This window comes from Equus przewalskii, chromosome 22 (assembly GCF_037783145.1).
Source record: "Equus przewalskii isolate Varuska chromosome 22, EquPr2, whole genome shotgun sequence".
NCBI classification, from domain to species: Eukaryota; Metazoa; Chordata; class Mammalia; order Perissodactyla; family Equidae; genus Equus; species Equus przewalskii.
Window position 1 is genome coordinate 29674973 of NC_091852.1, and position 18170 is coordinate 29693142.

An 18170-nucleotide genomic window follows, 5' to 3' on the forward strand; every position below is an offset into this window, starting at 1 on the left:
TTTTAAATTGGTAAGGAACTCATATAATCCTTGCAGAGATTAGTGAAATTAAAACTTTATGTACACTAAAATCCTAAATTCTGATTGTAGATGAAAGAGAAAAAACAGAAAGAAACTTTTTTCCACACACACCAGAAAACATGTAAAAGGATGACCATGGAAATATTTTTGATTGTAGGAAAAAACTAGAAACAATTAAAGTGGGAAAATATATACGAAGCGTATTCATATAATGCAATACACAGAGAAGTTAAAGCAATAAAACAGATATAAAATAAATCACTATGTATAAATGTCAAAATTAACAATTAATGAAAAAGTAAATTGCAGAATAATAGCTAATACACAAGATTAATGCTATTAAGAAAACTTCTGAAATAATATTATATGTTAGTCATCAAATATATATTTAATAGTATGGTTTGAAACAAAAATAAAGCAGTGGTCCTTCATTTCAATTTAAAAAGTAATTTGGGTTCAGTAGGCATTTGAAATAAATTGGTTGAATAATTGGAGTACTTTGAAGAATTTATAGTCCAGTGGAAAAATCAAAGCTAAAAATTTAATTTTAATGTTAAGGCAGTGACTCTGGTGCTATGGTAATATTATTTTCATTTTAATCCTAATCAGAGAGTCTTGAGTTTGTATGGGTAATAGTAAGATAAAATGTCCATGTTGTTCAGGGACTCAGACTAATTGGAGAGAAAGACATTTAACAATCAAGTCTAACACAATTAAATCAATGATATAACACAGGAAGAGGTAAACACAATGAGAGCACATGTGAAGGGAATGCATTTTAAATCTTTCTGGAATGTTGTCTCTTCACAATGAAGGCAGTATTTCATCCAGGATGGGAAGGATGAATAAGGATTTCCAGAGGACCCGTTGTTTAAAGCTATAGTGGCTTTAGACCTCTATTAGGAGGTGTTGTGGAGTTAAGTGTGTTCTAACTGGAGTTTGAAAGGTAGGGATAAGGGAAACAAAGGCAGAAATGTTGAGAGAGAAGACTGAATGGGCCAGAGGCCAGAAAATGCAAACATTTAGTTCATTGCAAACAAACTTTAGAAATCAGACCATATTAGTGGTTCTCAAACTTTAACATGCATTAGATTCACCTGTAGAATTTTCCAAATATTCAGTTGTAAAGATTTCTCCCTCCTTTATGACATGCTGATTTGGTTGGCCTGGAGGAAGCCCACACATTAACACAGGTGCTCTGATCCCCACACAATTTTGTGAACCAGGGCTGTAGACCAGTGGTTCTCAAATTTTGGGGGGTGTCAGAGTCTCCTGCAGAGCTTGTTAAAACACAGGTTGTCACCTAGCCTCAGACTCTCTGAGACATTTGGATGGAGCCTGGAGATTTGCATTTCCAATAAATCCCATCCAGTGAGGTGACGTTGAGGTGGGGACCACATTTTGAGAACTACCACTGTGGGCCATCCATCTACAACTAGTGTAGAAATCCACAGTGGGGGCCAGCCTAGTGATGCACCGGTGAAGTTCATACATTCTGCTTTGGCGGCCTGGGGTTCACGGGTTCAGATCCTAGGTGCGGACCTACTCACCATTTGTCAAGCCACGCTGTGGCAGACATCCCACATATAAAGTAGAGGAAGATGGTCATGGATGTTAGCTCTTGGCCAGTCTTCCACAGCAAAAAGAGGAGGATTGGTGGCAGATGTTAGCTCAGCGCTAATCTTCTGGAATAGAAAAAAAGAAGAAGAAAAAAAGAAATCCACAGAAGAAGTCTTAGAATATCTTACTCAAAATATCCACATATAGACCCCATGCCCTACACTTCCACTTTCTCCTAACCACTGCACTGCCCCTACCTTACCCTCACTCCTACTTATGATATGCTTTAGAATAGGAGATGTCTTGTTTGAAAGCACTTTCTAGGTTGAGTTGTTACAAAATAAATGTGACACCATAACTAAAAGTGTTTTGTAACTACAAAGGGCAACATGTATGAAAGATATCAATATTGTTTCTAACTCAATACACCAATACTGCTCAATACAATCTCAAATTCAGAACAATTCCTGTGTGGTCCCAATTACCAAGCTGTGTATTTAGAAGGAGAGGAAAAAGCTCTTAGAAAAGCAGAAACTCAATACATTTTAGAAATAGTTATTGAGTATCAATTCTTATGCTCATTTCTGTAAATGTTAGTCTGTATCTTACATTCCGAGTGAGGCAGAGAGCAGCGGTATTTGATGACTATGTGCCCTTGTATTCTGATTTGTCTGATATTTGGAAGTACTTTGGTCCAAAAGATATCAGACCCTAAATGTGCTTAGTAAAGTGAGAATTGTTTTCACAGGTACTAAATGATGCAATGTTGATAGAAAACTTGAACCGGCTCACATTCTGTAATCATTATGGAAACTTGAATGGAAGAAAAAGGGGCAAGACTAGCCTTTCCAATATCACCTACTGAATAAAAAGTCTCTCTGTGATAAACTCGAGAAGGTAATTGTGGGGTGGAATAAGTGCTTTCTTCAGAAAATCCCTCCCTCCAAAATGAGAATGTAGGGTGAATGTTTATAAAAGGCGTCAGCTGGAGATGGTTATAGTATGAGGTTATTATTCTACTTTCTCAAGTTCTAGTAAAAAAAAAAGAAAAAGAAAGTAAAAACAACCCCCTGCTGTGATTACGGTATATAGGAAATCAAAAATAAAACAAACATCACAACAAAAACAACAGCCTTTGGTCAATTCTCTCATTAAAACTATATTACAAAACAACATTCAAAATATATTTCCTTAAAAATGTTTTGGATAGAAAAATAAATCAGTATTGCCTTTGTCTCTTTTATAAGGATTTTCATATCTGCTTTGGAAAGCTAAGAGTGGAAGAAAAGAGACAGGTAAGAGAAAATAGACACCCAAAGAATTGGAGGTAGGCAGGGGAAATAGGGAGCCTATATTCCATCACTGACGAATTCTCCGTTAGTGATACAGGCATATTATTTTATAAATTTTATTTTGTTTTTTTTTTTAAGCCATGGGAAGCTGAGGCTGTAATGTGTGTTTTATGGAAATTTGTTAAGCTTCATTCGATGTTGAGTAAATATACAGCCACTAGGATGGTTAAAACTAGAAGCTAAATAGGTGTCATGATCTTGCTTTTAAGATTAATTTCAGTTGCAATCAGACCTTACCAGAAGTCAACACCTTTTCAGACTTGAGGAAACGCACTCTGAGGTAGATAAAGCAGAGTAATTAAGTTAATGGCTTGGTTCCTGTATCTTAAGGTGGCAAAGAGTAGGTGAACTATCAGGAAATAAGGGAGCCAGAGCCAGCTAGAGCATAAACCATTGTAGAAGATTACAGGTATAAAAGCAAGAGTGAGTGCAACTAGATTAAACCAGTCTAGGTTAAGATGAGTAACTACTGGCAACAGTCTCTAGGAGAACTGAGCTAAACATAATCATGACAAATTAAAATGTCTGGCAAGATATATTCATTATAATCTTTCCTTACAATTGTTTACCACTTTATCTACCCCTTCTACAGTAAATAGGTTATTTACAATTCTGTTATATATAAAATGACTTCAGGAAAGTAACCTCTTGCTCATTTTTGTCACAAAAAGGCAAATATATTTACCAAAAAAAGTGTTAGTAGTCATATAGTACAGCTTTGGCCCCATTTCCAATTTCTATTTTGCAAAGGGTATGGATTAATCTTCCTTCAACAATAGACAACACGACACTTGAAAAACTCACAAGGTGTATTCCTGCACCGGCTGCCGCGCTATCTCAAAAGTCTACCCGAGACAGTGATCTTTAGCGACGATAGTCAAAGGGACCAGCAATTCAACTCTAAATCCTTCCCTTAGTTTCAGTTAGACTAGCAGAATTTTGTGTAGTTAGACAAAAGTGGTTAGTTCCATACAGTACCACCTTCTCTGAGTTCCCTCTAAAGTTACAGCCTCTGCTTTTGCTAAAGGCTATTATAAGAAATAGCCACATGGAAATGAGTGTGTCATTTATCACAAAACTGTTGTAAGGAACATGGAGGACTATATTTCTTATATAAAATACCGAGTGAAAAAAATTTGGGGGGGGGGATTTAATTCTGGCAAGAACTTTTTCTTCTCCTGCTGAAGTAACACGTTTTCTAAAGAAAAAGTGCTATGTAGCTTTTCCCCAAAGAAACATAGCTGAATGGCTAAGAGAATAGATTGTAGAGACTGGCTCCATGGGCACACATCCTAGAGGTGACCTAGGTAAGGTTTGTGTTTTGGTTTTGATGCTAACCTTTCATAAGGCATTCTATTAACTTGTTCCCACTTGTGCTTGCTACCTGAAGAGGAAATTACCTTCTGTTTCTAAAAAAAATATGGCTTCTGGCAGTTTCTTGACTGTTCTTATTAATTAGTCAAGATCAACTCATAATATACTTCTATACTAAATTATTGATATTTTCTACATTATGATCTTCTTCCGTTTTCTTCTACTCACAGTAATATTCCTTACCACAATTTCAGGGCTTTCTGACTCAGAAAGTTTGCTTCAGATGTTGTCAAATCAATATAGTGATGAGGACGATAATTCATAGCATTATATAATATTAAAACCCTGGGCTTAGAAGAAGACATAAAATTTATTTAAATCCAATCACTTGTTAGAATCCTATTCAGAATATCTACATCATGTGGCTGCCCACTCTATGGAGTTTAGCATCTCCTAGGGCTGCCCAATTCACTTTGATATAACTCTGTTTAACTGACCCACCATTATATTTACATCACTTTAAAATAGATACTAAAATATGCCACGTAACAGTCTTTTAGATATTAAAAACTAGTTACTTTCTACACAAGAGAGCTAATGGATTAATGGACTTGCTTTTTTTTTTTGTTTTCCAGCTCAGAGAAAGAAACTCAGGGATAGAGATTTTTACTTTGTGCTTCTGGGATCTTGCCACTCCCTCTTGTGTTTGGATCCCTTTGGGCAATACCCCACAGCAGATTTTATTTTATTTATTTTTACTCAAACATTTTAGTCCTTTAATACTACTTAAAATTTAAAGCAACAAATTGATAGTTAATGCTAATCTAAGAAAGAAAACAACACACTCCATAAGTTCACAAAACAAATAAAATAGTATTCTGAAAGAAACTATTTCACACAGAGAAGATGATTTCAAAGGGAATTATTAAAAGATAAGGCATTTGCACCCTGAAATTAATAACTTAAAATATATCTAAGTGAATCCTATATTAATATTTTCATTTTGTTTTTATTTCTACATTTTTATGTAAGACCTACACCAGGATTTCACTAGAATTTACTATAATCTGCTATGCATGTAATGTGGTAGGCATGTACCCTGGGATACATGAGATAGCGTATAACGAGATCAGTTCTGACTGTAGAAAATTTCAAGTAGTAGTATTTGCTTAAGCCTAAAAAGTAGATTTAGATTACTTTTAAATCATAACATTGCATGTATTATCATCACCACCAGTGCCTCCACCAGCCATTTATCAACCATGTTAGCTGTGAAAGGAAGTTGGCAAAAATACTGATCCTGACGATCAAGGAAGACGAGCCAGAGAAGAAAACTCTATTTCAATCACCCTCAGGCCTTTGGGCATATGGCAGCTGGACCCTTAACCACGTCCAAATCCCACTTCTCATGGGGAGTGGATTCGTTATATACTTCCAGGCCTTTTTACAATAACCAAGATTTGTCCATAAGCCGAACCTGTATTTATCATCATAGAAGTCAGCTAGGGCCAAGGGACAAGGCAATAGGTTGGGATAAGGCAGGAACTCAGAATTTAATCCAAAATTTACACATCAAATCCAATTTCTTGCCCTGTTTCATAATTTTTAATTCTGGGGCCTCCTAGCTATATCATCTTGGCACCAAAAATTCAGTATGTCTAAAGAAATGAGGAATCTTCACTACTCTATTACTACCCCCACTAGCCTTCGTTGTAGGTGTCTGCTAATTTCCACATTTTGCGCAAATCAGAAATCCTCTCTCTCAATTAAAACTTCACATCCAAGAGATCACCAAATACTGTAATTTCTATCCTGTAAATATCTTCAAAACTTATATATCTTTTCTCCTTCTCGCTTCCTCATTCATTTAGTGCTAGCTCTCTTCATCCCTTGTAATCTTTTCCTTACTGTATTCTGCCTCCAATCTTTGGCTACTTCTGTCAGCAGAGAGATCATCCTAAAATGTCCATTTTTTCTACATAAAATCCTACAAAGCTTTCTTATTTGTTAGTTTAAAAACCTGTGTGAAGAGATGGACATATTAATTAGCTCGACTCTAGTAATCTTTTCACTATATACGTATATCAAGACATCATATTGTACACTTTAATTATATACAATTTTCTTAAAGATATACATGATTGATAGAGCATTTTATAATGAAAAAAAGAAAAAGAAAAGATAATGATATTGATTAAAAAAACAACAAAAAAATAATACCTCAGTAGGGGAGCAACATTTTCTAGTCTAGTCCCTGTTGACTTTTCTAGCATAATCTCCCACTGTCTTCTCCACAACTTTGATTTGATTCAGTAATGCCCACCTATTTGGTATTTCCAAGTGCACTATCCTTTCTCATATCTGCTTGTTTTTACATATGTTCTTACCTCTGCTAGGAAAGATCTTAATTCCGATTCTTGTTCCCTTACAAAACTTTTATCTGATCTTTCAAGTCCCAGTTCACATATCCCTTTTGGGTATCTGCCCTGGCCATCCTTCACCTCCAGGACTCTCCCCTCCCCGCTAGGACTCCTGACACATAAACACAATCGGGTAGTAAAGCCCTCATTCTTTATTGTTTATTCCTTTACTAAAGACATTGTTAAATTTGTATTTTTATAAGATTGTTTTCTTCACAATCCTAAATTCCTTGAGGGTTGAGATCATGCCTTATTAATATCTGTATCCCCAGGTCCTGGCACATAATGAGTTTTTAATTCTGTTCTCCTGTTTTCCTCCTCTCTAATCAATTCCTGTGGAAGTACCTTTTTAAATACAGATCTGGTCACGTTATTCTACAATTTAAAAACCTTCATTAAGCCTCCACTCTAACAAATACATTCTAAACTCCTTAGAATGACATGAGAGATCCTTCAAAATTTGGCCCCAATATCATCTCCTACTCTCAGCACATATGACATAGTTCCCCAAATACACCATCTGCTATCTCGAACTCATATTTCTATTCATGCCACTCACTTTGTCTCATTCATCTTTGTACTGTGAACATCTAGAAAGTTGCTTAGAAAATAGGGATGCTAAATAAGTATTTGTTTAAAAAAATAGAAATAATGAAAGATTGAATACATTAACTTGTTTCAGTCTATATACCTGGTAAGAATGAGTAGCTATAACAATATGTTTCCACTTTGAAACTGAAAACTCACCAGTTCTATGGAATTGAAATTTTGACAACACAGGCAATTCTACCACAGAATCCTAAAGTAATGAGGGAAACAAGGATAAATCATGGACTGAGAAATGTTTCTCTTCTTTGAAGCACCTGTGAGTTTTCTAGGTGATTCAGGAGCACTTGGTATAGTTTCAAGAGCTAAATCATCTTTTAGCCTAGAAAATAGTATTTCTTGTCAGTGTTTTTCCTCTGATGTGTTATAGATATAAGAAGGGAATTCATGGCTTATTTATCGAGACAACAAAGAAGCAAAATTTTAGTATATTTTAAGTACAAAATGTAATGTTACTTTTCTGTGTAACAGCATTAACTATAATATTGGATTATTATTTTGTTATATAATGCCGCATATTTCTAAAGTCTTATGCCTAATATGTACAAATTCATTACAGTGGACATCTGCTCTCTGCTGTCCAGCATTCATTCACCTTCCTTTCTTGTCAAAACATCTTTCTCCATTCATCATGTCCTAACTCCAGGAATTCAGTCTATGATTTTTAAAGCAATGAGCACATTCTCTTTCCCCAGTGATATAGATGGCTCAGGTTTAGGCACTTTCTCTTAGAAAGGATAAGCAGTAAATTTCAGAATTTTTGCTATCTTACAGAGTTATTATTTTCTATGTCTTATTATACTTTACAAAACTGATTCCTATCTTTAATGAGCATACTTGTCAGAGACACAGTGTCAAAGAAAGAAAAGAATATCTCACCAAATGTTTTATATGATATCAGAATGTTTGTTCACATTAATATTTTAACAATCTGAAAATTGTCACTCTGCATTTGTTGATTTAAGAGGGTCATCCAAGTTTTGAAAAACAAATTTGTCAAACTATAATAGATAATAAAAAAAATAATGTACACACTAAAACTTTTCCCAGTATGGGTATAGATGATGCAATACACAAAGCCTTAGGAAACGTTAATTGAGAGCATATTTAAGTGAGCTGATTAGGGACCCTTTAAATTAGAAATACATATAATGCTTGTATATGCCAAGCAAATCCATGGTATTGAAAAAATGATTTCTAAGTGTTCTTGGTGTTTTTTTTTTTTTTTTAATTACCAGTAATGTTTAAATCCTCTTCACAGCATGTGAACTTTTTTTTTTAAAGATCAGCACCTGAGCTAACAACTGTTGCCAATCTTTTTTTTTTCTGCTTTATCTCCTCAACTCCCCCCTGCACACAGTTGTATATATCTTAGTTGCACCTCCTTCTACTTGTGGCATGTAGGATGCCGCCTCCAACGTTGCCTGACGAGCAGTGCCATGTCGCGCCCAGGACCCGAACCGGCCAAACCCTGGGCCGCCGCAGCGGAGCACGCAGACTTAACCGCTCTGCCACGGGCCGGCCCCTGAACTTTTTGTTTCTAAAACCATTTGTTAGGAGATTACCAAGCATAAGTTTTAATGTACTTTTACATATAATGCTGGATATATTAAAATATCACTAGTGAAGCTTAAGAATGCAGTCAAGTTTTTCTTTCATAAATCAACAGTACAGAATTTGTTATTGAAGTAATCCCCAGACTCTTATTTCAAATACAAATGAACTCAAACTCCAACATGCATTTTCATTGAAAGATCAGGCTAGTATTAAATTGTTGAAAGTTATCCTAACCTTATAATTTTTTAATCTTGGAATTCAAATAGTTTCTATCAATCTCTTTCTTCCATGTTTGGATTCTGTCTCTTGTTTTTGACTCCTGAAGGTCAGTATGATACCTCAACTGACTTTAGTGTGAGGGATTTAATTTTAAATAATCCCTGCGTTGTCACCTCCTGGTCTTCAATTTGAATTCTGGCATCATTCAATTCACAACTAATTGCCTTCCTGGGTGTTATTACTCCTGTTGCTATCCTTTCCATAATTCCTAGAATATATTTTACCCTCATCCTTTGCAACAGGTGCCCTTTGAATATTAATTCCTGATCTTTCACAGGGGCCAGGGGCTAAAACTGCTGTTTAGATTTTTTCTTTTTTTTATCAGCCCTTGCATGGAGGAATTCTGGCTCTATCTTCTCTTGTCCCTAACATAATCTGATGCCTTATCCTTTTATAATATAATAAGAATTGATGACAGCACAGATGACATATGCTCAAAGCACACTTGAATTAGAGCATGCAGTTTGAGTAGAGAAGAAAACTGAGAATGAACACTAAAAGGACATCAACATTTAAGGAATAGAGCAATGAAGAGAGGAGTCACCAGAAAAATCACAGAAAAGTAGGTGTGAAAAACCAGGAGAGGAACATATGAATTAACCTAGGGAAGAATTTTAAGAAGTAAAACAAATTAAATCATGCCAGGCAACTCAGAAAGATAAGTAACATAGAGAATGAATCAAGCTCGGAAACTTGGATTTTGGCAGTCAGGAGGTCCTTGGTCGCCTTGGACTTAGTGGCTCTGAGAGGCAGTATGCACAGTGGTAAGTAGTAGACTCTGGAATCAGACTGCTTGAATTCACCAGCTCTAACACTTAGTTGTGTGACTTTGGGCAAGTCACTTACATTCCATGATCCCCAGTTTCTACTTCTGCAAGTTGAGTGATTTTCTCACATGGTTATGGATTGATATGTGAAAAACTTAGAATGACTCTGGCACATAGCTCTATAAATGGTGGTGTACTTGGATGTGCATGACCCAGTTTCTCTTCAAGGAAGGACTTGTTGCCCTAGCTTCTAGGAGAGCTGTGAAGGGGCAGTTTTCAGCTGCCATCCTTCCAGGAATCACTCCAGATACAGAGAGTCACCACACCCAGAGCTGTGCTCATCCAGGGACAGCCTATATCAAGCAAACGTCTTCAACCCTAACTTTCACCTCGCAGTCTGCTTCCCAGTGAGCTCAAACTGTGGCATAAGTGTAGTTTGCTTTTATATTCTTAGCTGCATAGATGGACAGAGTCAGATGACAACGGTAGCACTAGATTTTTTTTCATGCTTTATATTTCATGAGAAATATTTCATGTGTTATTAGAACTATAGTAGTGTGAGCCCTAAAGTTTTGACAATGAATTTATTTTTATATTTATAATCATAGTACCTTCCAGAGTGTTTGCACAGTAAACAAAACCTACTTAACATGACAAACTAAACTCTTTAAAAGCCAATCTATAAAAAGAAATAGCCTTTAAAAAGTAATCCTGTTGACTTATATGTAGCAGAAAGTAATTTATACGTAATATAATTGATCACCTTCATCAAGTCATACCCAATATATCATATATTCTTGCATGCTAAAAAATTATTTATTTTTGGTGAATTAAAATAACGGATCAAACTGTTGGGTACAAATTAATGTTATGCTCATTAAAAGGAACATAGCATTTTTTTTTAAACTTGGAATCAGCGGAATCCCTAGAAGCTAGAAACATACTAAACAATTTAAGGCTTCTGTAACAAACAGGGAATGAGCGATTTTGGTGCAAGGGGTTTCCAACATAATGAAAAACTTATTACAAACCTATGGAGACTTTAGATTTCATTTTCAGTTCCTGAATGACAGGATCTAACTTAAAAATATCTCTCTCTTCCCCTAAACCCCTGTCAAGGACTTCATTTTGAAAAATTATTATTATTTTTATTTCTAACTGCATTTAGGAAATGCCTGAGTTCAAATGGCTGTGAGAACTTCATACTAGTAAGTTACGTGTAAAGAAAAAAAGCACCAGAAGGTGCCTGGGGGATAATTTCGTGATTATCTTCTCATCAGTTCTCCTTCTGCAGAGGACTGAGGACAAAACCATAAATGGCTCTAGATTACAGCATGAGTGATTTAAATTAACCATAAGGAAGATTTCCCTGTTGGGCAATGATTGTTAAATATTGGAATAGGTTTCCAAAACGAGGTTGTAGAACCAAGCAGAAAGAGGGTATCTTTAAATATGATCCACATTATATTCCAAAATGTTGGCTGAACCATAGTTCTGCCTGATAAAAATATGTATGCATGTGTGTATGTGTGTGAGTGGGTGGGGGGAGGGGGAGGGAAAGAGGCGGGGAATGCATCTCAAAATACTTTCAATTCTTATTGTATTCATAATATGACTTCTGATATTCAGGCAATGCTCCTTTTATAAACAATAATCAACAACACAATAAGTATTGATTAAGATCACAATATTAGTTAGCTTTTTAATATTATATCTAAAATGTTATTTTAAATATTCTTAATGCATTTTATTTTCAATATCTGGAGATAACCTTCAACTTTGCTATTATGTAAATGAAAGCAATACTTTTCTAAATAATGCTTATTTATTAAAAAAATTTTATTGAGTTTTAAAAGATGCATTTCCCCCCAAAATCCATATTTATAATGGATTACTGCTCTAGATATGCATTGTCTTTTACTTAGAGCAGAGATGAAGTGAAAGTGAGGCAAATATTAATAATAAAAAATAATAAATTACCTGAATCAGATCTTCTTTTAACATTTCCTTTAACCTCTCCAGGTTCCACAGAGAGAATAGTAGACATGACTTTTTATCCAAGCTCATGACCTCAGTCCTAAGAACTGCTGTGCCATGGGAATGAGTGGAGGACAATTTGAGAAGCACATGCTACGCCGTTCTCAAAAACACTGACTGTGGCCCATTCTCTTCAAGCCAAATTTCTCTTGCTAAGGGTGGTTTACATGCTTTTAAGTTTACCAACCTTCATGTGGAGGGACCCCAGCAACAACAGCAACTGTCTAGCTCTATGCTTTATGGTGTCATTATTGTTTTACTAAGACACAAGTACAAATAAGTATCTTTTAAGTATATTATAATGAAATATAATGAATATAAGTATATTATAATTTCATCAGATTATAATGAAAGGTTTAGAAAACAACAACTAGATTTTAGAAGGAAAACTTAGGGTCCTTTAATGCCAATGCAGTAAGATTTAGCTGAGAAAATGGGGTGAGTTCTTTGTTTCATAATTCTCATGAAGGAAATCAGCAATGAAATGTCAGCAATGGAACTAATTTTCTAGCGGAGAAGAGTACACACAGAAGCCATTATAATTCCTTATAAACTACTAAATCAGCTAAAATATATTCCAAATAAAGAAAATATTCAAGAATGAATATTAGCTGCTGGAATTCCAAAGCACATTAAGCAAACACAAAGTTCTGTAACACATGGGTGAAAACTTTAAGTTTTTTCTGAGATAAAGGAGGTTATTTAAAACAAAAAAGAAGGGAAGAAAAACTCCCTAATCTTTATTTAAAAAAATCATTGGAATCTGGTTGATGATTATAAAAATACTATAAAACTGTAAGCAATAAATTCTGCTAACTATAAAAGAAGATTTACTAAAACATTTTAATTATGAACTTATTTATCGAGATTCATTTGGTGAAATTCACGTCACTCTTTTCTTGTTTCTCCATCCAGTTTTCCTCCTCCTACCCCACGATCACACATACAACAAATCCACCAAGTGCTTACTAACAGATTGCAGGCTAGGTATGATTTGGTTTACACATTAATCCTGAGGACAAAATAATTACTAAAAAACAAAACTATCGGGGCCAGCCCTGATGGCCTAGTGGTTAAAATTCAGCACACTCTGCTTTGGTGGCCCAGATTTGGTTCCCAGGCACAGAACCACACCATTCATCTGTCAGTGGCCAAGCTGTGCAGTGGCTCCCCGCCACCCCCCCCCCCCCGCAAAAAAAAGAAAGAGGAAGATTGGTAACAGATGTTAGCACAGGGTGAATCTTCCTCAGAAAAAAAACAGAAAAACTATCAATTGAGCAAAATCGTCGTTCTTTTTTTTTTTTTTACTGCAGTAACACTGGATTATAACACTATATAGCTTTCAGATGTACATCGTAATATATTTCAAATTCTATGTAGATTACATCATGTTCACCACCCAAAAACTAATAATAGTCCATCACCACACATGTGAGCCTAATCAGCCCTTTTGCCCTCCCCCATGGTAACCTTCCCCTGTGGTAACCACCAATCCAATCTCTGTTGCTATGTGTTTGTTTGTCATTGTTTTTATCTTCCACTTATGAGTGAGATCATATGGTATTTGACTTTCTCCATTCTTATCACTCTAAAATGTAGTGAAAGTTGCTTAATGGAAGCCTAATCTAGAATAACTGAGAAATCTTCCCTTCCTTGAAGCTTCTTCTAAAATCAAGTTTTACAAGATTTTTTTCCCCCTTGTCGCTTCTTTTCAGGGATATCCTTATTTGATGATGATTTCTCCTAGGTAGAAAACTATTTTTCTTCTAATCGAAGCATTCTTGGGCTGTCTTGTCTTTGACTCCTACTTCAGCCTGACCCAATTCATCCATTCATTTCATCAGGTTTTACTGAGGACCTATGAAGTGCCAGATAATGTGGGGGTTCTAGAGCTGTAACTCATGGTTCTCTTTCAAAAATCCAAGGTCTATTGTGTGGCAGACACATCAATAGACAATAATACGACCATGAGGTAAGATTCAGGTACAAGTGACTAACGAAATAATTAGGAAAGAAACTGAAGCAAGGTTAGGTCGTGGAAAGCCTCAAAAAGGAAGAAAAGCCTGATCTGAATTTTGAAGGATATGAAGAATTAGTCAGGAGAAATATAAGATATTGGGTTGGAAGGAGAGAGTTAGGAAGCAAGCCCCAGGTCTCTCAAGCAAGGTGTAAAGAATATGCCAAAGCTTGGAATAAACAGGGATCAGAGATTTCTCCGGGAACCACAAGTAATTAATTATTGATGTAACTCAGTGCAAAGTGCACAAAGCTGATGGATGATGCTCAAGAGGTAGGTAAAGAATGAATCTTGCTCTGGACTTCATAATTTAGGCCATAGGGAATAATGGAAGGATTTAAGCAGAGACACAATATGATCATATGACCCAATTAGAAGTGTGACAAATGGTTTGGAAGGGGCAAAGCTGGGGAAGAGATTATTCCACTTCTCAATTTGAAGACATTGTTAAATAGCATAACTTTTCTGAGCCTTAGCTTTCTCATTTGAAAGAAAAAAAAAACGATAATAGTGGCTACATTTCAAAGTTGTTGTAAAGCTTAGAGAATACGTATATAAAGCAGCTAGTATAGTGACACAAAGCTATTAGGCACTTATATAGATTCTCTTCACCAGCTCCCAGCCTCTGGAAAGTTAGTCTCCTAATCTATAAGGAAGATAATTTTTCTCTGTAACATAATTCCTCTCTCTCTCATGACAACCCGCTCTTTCACATGGGCAAAGAATAAGGAGGTAGCTCTTCTGGGAACTGATTAACATGTACATTTATGTGCTTAGAAAAGGAAACATGTCATTTTTAAATAGCTGTCTCAAAGGCAGATCACTTATTGCATGCATTATGCAGCTGGAACTAAAAATCCAGGTACAAATAGTGATTCCTAAAACCCTAATACTGCTATTTTGCCATGCAGTCACAAGGGAAATGTGTCTGCTAGAGCCATCGCAGTGAAGAAAGCTGCTAGCACCGAGCAGATCTAAATATATTTTTACAGGTGGATAGATTGTTAGTTTCCAAGACGGCTTGTCATGGCGAATGATATTTAAGTGTGAAGATCAGCTGTGAAGTTGTTCACATTACCAGTTTCTCTTTCTTGGCTATCATTTCATGAGACAAAGTCAATGAACCAGATAAATGAAACTGTGGATGTGTATGTTTGCATATGTTTGCATTTTTTACGCTTTCCTTCTATATCCTGTTCTCCAGTTAATCTCCCTTAAATCAGTGTTAAATATCACAAAGACAGAAAAATGCTTCCTCATAAACACTTTTTGGTTGACCTCAAATTACGCTTTGAAGGAGAAAAAGCACTTTCAAATGCTTTCAGAAAAGTAAGATTCCTATGTTGAAGCTTTAATATTGTTTTCAAAGCTATGCCTAAGGAAATGTTCAGAAAATTAGCAACTGGACAGACTGGTTGAAATTGTCTCCCTGTGGAACATGGTGTTAATTTCAGGCAAATTTAACTGTGTGATTGAGTGGCAATTAAGCAGTGTAGAGACTGCTAGTCGTGGGTTAAAATAATTTGTAAGGCTTAATTAATTGCTAGAACAACTGATAGCCCTGTCAAATTGGCAAGTAAGTTCATTGATCTTAAAATTCAGCTGAGCCCAAGAGAAAGACTGACAAAATAATTTGTAGACTGTGACAGAGACAGCTAGAGATAAGTAACATGTGTGAAGGTAGGGTAGAGGATATACCACCAGAAAGATAAAACAGAGATGGTGTTTTCAAAGAAATATTATGCCTATATATCTGCAAAGACAAGATCCCAGGAGCCAAATATCTATCCTTCTCATGTATTGTACATAAGGGAGGTTTTTTACACTTTTAATAATCTCCTACTTTTCAGTTTATACTGAGCAAATGATAAATAGGTCAGATGCTGTGCCGTGTCCATTTAATCTCAAGTTTCGAAAGCAGAAATAGCCGCACATCTGGCCTGAGTATAGGGCACTAAGTGCCTTCTTTTATATTAACTGATGACTCTTAGGCTTCCATGTAATCCTCCAGAGGTTGAAATGAGGCTGCTCCATTCCTCTTTTTTATATCAAGGACAAATGGATATTTTTTTTACACTGTAGGTTGGAGATCTTTTACAAACGGGAGACTCCCTGACACCTAAAGCAGCAGGCCACCCCTCATCAATGCTTACTCATCTTTAATTGATGGAATGAGTGACAGAGGAAAACAATGGGCAACTTTCACCCTTCTTTCAAAGCTTTATAAATGAGAAAAGGCAATCCTTGAGCTAAGTGACAGAATGGTGATACAGCAGTTCTAATCCTTTCAGCTATGCCTATAATCAGAAGCAATCCTGATGCCCAATCTGTCAGAAAACACTACATTGTTCACAGAGACGGCTAAAATAATCACATCAGCCCTGTTACATTTTATAATTTTGTAAACAGCCATGGAGTATGCAAGCAGTAATGAAGTCGAAAGCAATAATTAGACAGAAGGAGCAGAATACCAACCTGAGTGAAGCATTTCCGGAAACAAGAATCTGGATAAACTCAGATACTTTGTATCAGACATCTTTTAAGAGCCACATTAGATCATCTCAGCCTGTATGTCTCCTGTCTCTGAGACCTCTGTTACTTGCTACATTCCAGCACATGGCTACTGTGCTCAACTCTGTGTGAGTGCTTCCCCCGACTCCAAAATCTGTCCAAAGAAAAAGTTGTGTCTGCGGTCTTTCAGAAGATGATCATGCGAGATTAAACAACCAGTCACACTTGATACCAGTAATTGACCCTTGAATTGACTTTTCTTTGTCTCAATCCCCTTTGCCCTCATTTCTTTTCCCTGGAATTGCCTTCCAATGTAAACTGGTAACTATAAGGGTTTTCCTTGCATCTGCTTTCCAGAAACCCATAGGAAAACATAATTCCTTTTAGAAGTAGTAAAAGGAAAATAAATTCTTACGTAAAAATGGGTTAACATGGTGCCAGTAAAATGTAAAAATGAGAATGTTATGACTTCTTTGTACTGAAACTTACAGCTCTAAGTTTTCCAAGGCAATAATGAGGTATCTGGGAGTTCTAAACTCATATACTTAACAGTAGGCAAACTATTTGCGGGATGAGGATGTTCATACAAGGAAGAGTATAAGACGTGTGAATTGCTACAGTTTGTCATGGCTAGGGCACTTTAATTTGTCTATCTTTGTGTATTGATACCTCTTTTGCTTTAGAAATAAGAGAATCCTTAGTTCTAGTGAATATGTTGATAGCTGTAACTATAATTATTAATAGCTTCAGTAGTTGTAGCAGAAATGATAGTTTAGAACCTACAGGCTATGCTGTTATCTCCTCTATGCATTTCTCATACTCCTCCTTCAGTCATCTTGCCAGAAGGGCTTCTTTCCATTGGTGTGAAACCAAAATTTTTATTTCTCATTTAAACTGGCAGTGCATTATTTTTAGTCATGAATATCTTTCCCAATGGAGCGTTTTTAAATCTCTAAGGAAGAGTCAAAATCTAGGGGAAATTAATGAACTGGAGCTTTCTGATTGTTTATATAAATATGTATCATTTCAATTGAAACTCTGATTTAAAAAAAGCAAGATCAAGGAACCAGGGAAAATATCAGACATTTGCAAACACTAGGATGAATGTTATTCCTGAACCTTGAAAAAGTTTTGAAGCTGTGGTTAAGCTCTTTAAAGAGTGATAAATTAGGATTATAGACTTGGAAAAATACATCAACATTGAAATATGTTGCTATATTTTCATGCCATTTATTTGCATTAGTTCTAGTAATTATTGGGTTAACTTTGATGTGCATAGGCATTTCTATTGAAAAACGGGAAAATGTGATGCCATATATGCCATATTAATGTTTTACTTTGAAAGTTTTGTTTAACCATTTGATTATTATTTTATCAAACAAACATTTATTAGGAAACTTTGAAATTCCAGAATTTATGTTGACGTTAAAATTCTGAGGACTACATAATTTCAGTTCCCAATAGCCAAACAGCTAATATCTGGAGTTGAAAAAGTAAATTAAACATGAAAGTTTCTTATAATACAAATTGTGATAGATTTATATGCAAAGGATTAGTGTTAGAAGATAGACAAGGTAGAAGCACTTATATTCGGAAACTTGGGGGTAAGAGTTGAAGATCAAGGGAGAGATCTCTGAGCAAATAAAAGTTCAGTTTTTAAGGATGAATTGGAATTATCTGGGCACATATTGAGTGTTGGGTTTGGAAAGAGAAAGTATTCCAAATATTG